The sequence below is a fragment of the Crotalus tigris genome, unplaced genomic scaffold, assembly GCF_016545835.1.
Source record: "Crotalus tigris isolate CLP2741 ecotype Arizona unplaced genomic scaffold, ASM1654583v1 scf7180000017701.1507938, whole genome shotgun sequence".
Taxonomy (NCBI): Eukaryota; Metazoa; Chordata; class Lepidosauria; order Squamata; family Viperidae; genus Crotalus; species Crotalus tigris.
The window spans coordinates 822,351-828,350 of record NW_024096577.1 but is presented as its reverse complement, the minus strand read 5'-3'; positions in this window follow the sequence as shown (position 1 = coordinate 828,350).

Here is a 6,000-nt window from a genome sequence, read left to right as displayed (position 1 = left end):
TTGAAGGAATTCTTACAGGGACTATTTTTAACTGGTGTCTAGTCTGCCTACTGTGTCTTTCACATTTTGGGATAAAGGCAAGTTCTCCCACACTGTAAACCTGAATGTAAAAACAGTACACAACCCAGCCAAGACCAAGGACAACTGGCTATATGTTTACCAGTTGGATCCTTCCTGCTCTGTCTGGCCCAGGCTCCTTGTTTATCTCAGGCAGGAGAATTGGAGGCTCTCCAGTTCTATCCTTTAGGAATCGATGGTGCAGCAGAAAATCAACAAGTCAGCTACAGCAAGCAGATATTCTTGCTCAGCTCTGTCTCCCCCACCACAACCTGGCACATTCTGTTCTCAGACATGGCCCACACAGGGCACATCCACCAGTCTTGAGGCGTGTAGTTGGATCAGATCTTCAATCTTCCCCTTTAATCTTTAATTTTATTTTCTGCCTATCTCCTAGACTTTCTGCAAAATTGTTTCTTTATTATGAAGATTCCTCTGTTATGGTCATATTACAAGACTGTAACGTGGAACATAAGAGCTGAAAATGGTAAAGAATAAATGAATTTTATTCATTAAATAAACAAACTCATGAATGAATGAACGAACAAACGAATGAACAAACAAACGAACGAATGAATGCTATGTGAAACCACTAGAAGGGATGGACATAATAACTCTGAATGAAAGTAGTCTGATTTGTTGAAATAAGTTGATGAATACATACAGAGAAATGAAGTTCTTGATTGAATTATGAATACAGAATACTAGAGTTGGAAGGGATCTTCAAAATCTTCTAGTCCAGTGGATCACTGCTCAAGCAGGAGACCCTAAACCATTTCAAACAAGTGGCTGGCCAGTCACTTCTTAAAAACCTCTAGTGATGAAGCACCTACAACTTTTGAAGGCAAGCTGTTAATTGTTTCTTCTTACTTCTAAGTTCCTTCTTTCCTTGATTAGTTCACATCCATTGTTTCTTATCTTGCCTCTTGTGCTTTGGAAAATAGGTTGACTCCCCTCTTCTTTGTGGCAGCCCTTCAAATATTGAAACACTGCTGTCATGTCATCCCTAGTCCTTCTTTTCTCTAGACTAGCCACACCCAATTCCTGCAACCTTTCTTCATATGTTTTAGTCTCCAGGCTCTTAATCGTCTTAGTTGCTCTTTTCTGACTCTTTCCAAAGTCACATCTTTTTTATAATGAGATGACCAAAACTGGATGCAATATTCCAGATGTGTTCTGGATACTCAGATGCATATCAAACTGATATGTGGATGCATATAAAGTAGGAATTGGAAGATTGATCTGATCCATGAACTGTAATAGCAGAAGAGCCAGAGATGAGTTTTAGGAAAAATTGTGCAAGATTGTGAATGAATGTGATCCAGGAGAAACATTCCATTCCATACCCAGTTGGAGCTGGACAAATTCTATTCCTATCAACAACCACATTTTGAATGTAGTATGCTAGATTTTATCCATGGCAATAATTGTGCCAAGAGAATATTACTTTAAATCTGGAACAGTTAAAATCACTTTAAGCTGCCTCAACTGCAGGTTTGATGAAAGCAACATCACTAGGACACTATTGTGTCCTGGGCCTGATGAGGAAACTCAGCAGGCCCAGAATGGTTGCAAATGGTCCCGGGAATTCTAAAAGCTGTCCAAGACCAGACAGAGCGGCACCAGCCTTGTGCGCATGCGTAAGGCGTGAAGAAAGAAGAACTCTTATTGGTTCACTCTGTATGGGGTTCAAGCCTTATAAAAAGGCCTGCGTGCCTTTTGCTTTTTGCTTGGAGTTGGAGTAGGAGAAGAAAGCATTGTTAGTTGTCACCATGTGTCTTCATCACTCGCACGCGAACGAAGGATTTAACAGACACAGTATTAAATAGCAATTACTAGTCATGTTAATTTCATGGTTAAGAGGGATGAGATAATAGAATGAATGATAACTGACTTGTAAAACAAATATATGAAGAATGCATTGCGTAAAAGGGAAATATCAAAGAAAGTTGGGCATGAATGGACAAGGTCTTCAAAAAGAAGCTAAGGAGTTTAAAGAACAAAAGGTAGCTTGTGAAATGGTGTATGGACATGGTGGAAATAAAGATGGTTGGCAATGGATGAAGTGAATTGTCTTGGTGTAAATCAGCCAGAATCACTTGACGGTGAAATGGGCAGCATATAAATGAAATAAACAAACATATCTCTGCCCCAAACTGTATTTCCTTTTCTTTCTCTTCTCTTGTGCATTTATTCTCTTTGGCTCCTTTTCTGTATTTTGCAGAATAGAATGGAATGGAATTGGAATTGGAATAGGAATATTAATAGAAATGTTCTTTATTGGCCTTGATTGGGCATACAAGGAATTTGTCTCATGTGCATAAGCTCTCAGTGTACATAGAAACAAAAAAGTGATAAATCACAAGATACCATGAAAAGATGCCTTTCCTGAAAAACAATAGCATAAAGAATATATATTATGAATATGGTGGCTGGAAGGTATATCTGGGCCTACCAGATCCTGTCCTGAAAAATACCCAGGCAATCTCCAGATATCAGCAATGAAATATGGAAAACCTTTGAATATAGGCCCAGATCTGGCAGTTCTATATTATCCTTTTGCAAATCCCGTTAAATGGGTGTGCTTTTCCCACCTTTCACTGTAAGTAAGGTGACCAACTTTTTTACAACAAAAAGGAGGACACAAATAAATTTAAGAAAAAAATATCGTAAATAAAAGAAACATTGTATTTATTGCAACAATAATACGGAATACACTATAATATGATAAATGCATAATAAAAAACATTTGTAACAATAACATTTTATATTGTAATTATGCTTACATGCCTATTAATTATTTAAATGAGTACTTTTCCATTGAATGAATATTTTTTGTCAATGTATCATCTTCTAACAATATATTGGAAATATCTGAACAAGAAATATCCTTCATATTGAATTTTACGGCAAGTGCTGCAGCTAGAGTATCAATATTCAATCTCGATTTCTCACTTGTCCAAAAATCTACACGGCTGGACTGCGCGGGGGTGGGCGGCGGAGGCAGGTGTTGTGAGCCAGGCGCTCCAGGATGGCCATGTAGATGCGCAGGGTGAGATGGTGGCAGTGCAGGTCAGCACTGCGTAGACCACCAGCTGGCGCAGCCCATGGAAGGTCAACTGCCCGCCGCGCCCCCGCCCACAGCCGCCCCGCCAGCACTGCTGCCCTGCCATGGAGAGCCGGCCCTACAGCTCGCAAAGCACCAGCCGCGCCAGCTCCGGCCCTGCAGCCTCTCCCCAGCACCACCGCCCCCCCTGCCCATCCCCGTACAACCGGCCCCGCGGCTTGCAAAGCACCAGCCGCGCCGGCTCTGGCCCTGCAGCCGCCCCCCAGCTGCTGGGGGGGCGGGCTGGCCCTTTGCAGCCGCCCCTCTACAGCAGGGTGGATGGTGGTGCTGGGGCAGCACCACCATCCACCCTGCGCATCCCGGTAGAGCCGGCCCCACGGCTTGCAAAGCACCAGCCGCGCCGGCTCCGGCCCTGCAGCCGCCCCCCAGCACCACCACCCCCCAGCACCACCGCCCCCCCTGCCCATCCCCGTAGAGCCGGCCCCGCGGCTTGCAAAGCACCAGCCGCGCCGGCTCTGGTCCTGCAGCCACCCCCCCAGCCGCCCCCCAGCACCACCGCCTACCCTGTGTATCCCCGCGTAGAACTGAACAGGGAAGATCAAGTGAAACTTACCGCTCCAGTCTCCTCCAGCTATCTTTGGAACTAAGAAGTAGGAGATCGTGTAGTTGGGTAGCAGTGAGGGGTGCAAGTTCCTGCAACTTGCACGTGCAAAGTTTGCCGCCCGGGTGTTTTGGCGCGCTCAGCAGCAATTCCTATTGGCTTTCGAAAGCCAATAGGGGGAGTAGATGCAAAAGTTGAAAAAAAAATAAAAAAAGGTCCCGGAACGCCTTCTGAGCGTTCTATGAGGAAACAAAAGCCCTGCAGATTAGTCGTCAAAAAGAGGACATTTAGGAGGACATTTTCGAGAGAGGACAGAACTCACAAAAGGAGGACTGTCCTCCCAAAAGGAGGACGGTATATGGAAAAGGAGGACATTTAGGAGGACACTTTTCAAGGGAGGACAGAACTCAAAAAAGGAGGACTGTCCTTCCAAAAGGAGGACGGTTGGTCACCTCACTGTAAGCCACTTAGGACAGAGAAGACCATCGGAGCCACGGACTGAAGTTTTGTGCTAAGTATGGCACAGGTGATCCTCAATGTAAGATCACAATTGAGCCCCAAATTTCTGTTGCTAAGTGAAACATTTAAGTGAATTTTGCCCCACTTTGTGACCTATTGTGCCATAGTTGTTAAGTCAGCCGTTGCAGTTGTTAAGTTAGTAACACAGTTGTTAAGTGAGTTGGGCTTCCCCATTGTCTTTGCTTATTAGAAGGTCACAAAAAGTGATCATATGACCCTGGGACAAATAATAATCAGTTGCCACGCCTCTGAATTTTGATCACATAAACACGGGGATGCTGCAATGGTCATAAGTGCGAAAAACAGTCATCAGTTAGGAGTTTTGCAAATGAAGCTGATATCAAGCAATAACTGTAACCAATGCGACCATGAGTCCTTATATGCTCTGTCCTTAAAAATAAAATCAATTTTCCAAAGGCTGCCAAAGCTTTCCCCAGTACTCTTGTACAGCAAAAGAGAAACTACAAAATTAACAACAACCTAAAAAGAAGGAACAGAGACAGAGAGTTGTGTTTACAGTTTATTTTTAAACAGGTGGGTTCAAAAGTATTCTTCTCTTGTCAAGACCTAAGAACTATAAATATGTTTAAAGGGCCCCTGTGGCTGATGTAATCCAATCCATACATGTTTCTGCCGCAACCCAGTTCATCTGGGCTGTGATACTGAGTAAGCACAGACTGAGTTACTGTTACTGTGGGTCAGGTTGAAAATGACAGCACTGTTGAATGGGGATTGAAGGTGATGTCATGATGCTGTCCAGCCACCCGATTGCCTTGTGCGGGCAGTTGGAAGCTCCTTGGATGATGCTGCGAGGCTGAAAATGTCATTTTTTTGTTGAGTTTCAGAGTGCTCACAAGATACTGATTTTTGAAAAGGCAGTTTGAACAGCGGATGAATGCAGCGTACTAAGGGTCTTCCTAGAGAATTCAGTGGGACCTTCTTTAGGAAGCTAGCCCCAAAATTCAGCAGGATTTTGACAGACTTGAGCATTGGGCCTAGCCAACAAGATATAATTCCGTAGTGAGAAAACTAAGGTCTTCCACTTATTTTTCCTTCCTTTCGCAGAAAAAAACCCAAAGGCAATACCTGGCTCAATTGTAGTAATAGTGAGAGGGATCCAAGTGTCCTGATGAATCACCACTTACGTATGAGCCAGCAATGTACTGCAACTGCCAAAAGAGCCAATGCAGTCCTAGATTGCATCAACAAAAAAGTAGCATCAAGACCATGAAAAGTGATAGTACCACTGTATACTGCACTAATAAGACCACATTTGGAATATTGTATTCAGTTCTGGTCATCATGATACAAAAAAGATGCTGAGCTCCTAGAAAGTGTGCAGAGAAAAGCAACGAAGATGATAAGGGGTTTGGAGGCTAAACCATGCGATGAACATCCCAAAGATGCTTTTACAAAAGGCAACTGGACTTTGTTTTTCCTTGAAGACCTTTCACTTCTCATCCAAAAAGTTCTTCAGTTCAGAACTGAAGAAGCTTTTTGGATGAGAAGCAAAATGTCTTCAAGGAAAAATAAAGTCCAGCTGCCTTTTGTAAAAGCAGCTTTGGGACAACGATGAACTGAATGACTGAGAATCTCCATAGACACTTACAATGAACAGCTAAGGAAAGTAGGTATGTTTAGTCTGAGAAAGAGAAAATTTAGAGATGACATGATAGCCATCTTTTAATACTCGAAGAGCTGTCACAGAGAAGAGGGGGTTGATTTATTCTCCAAACCACCTGTGGGTAGGACAAGA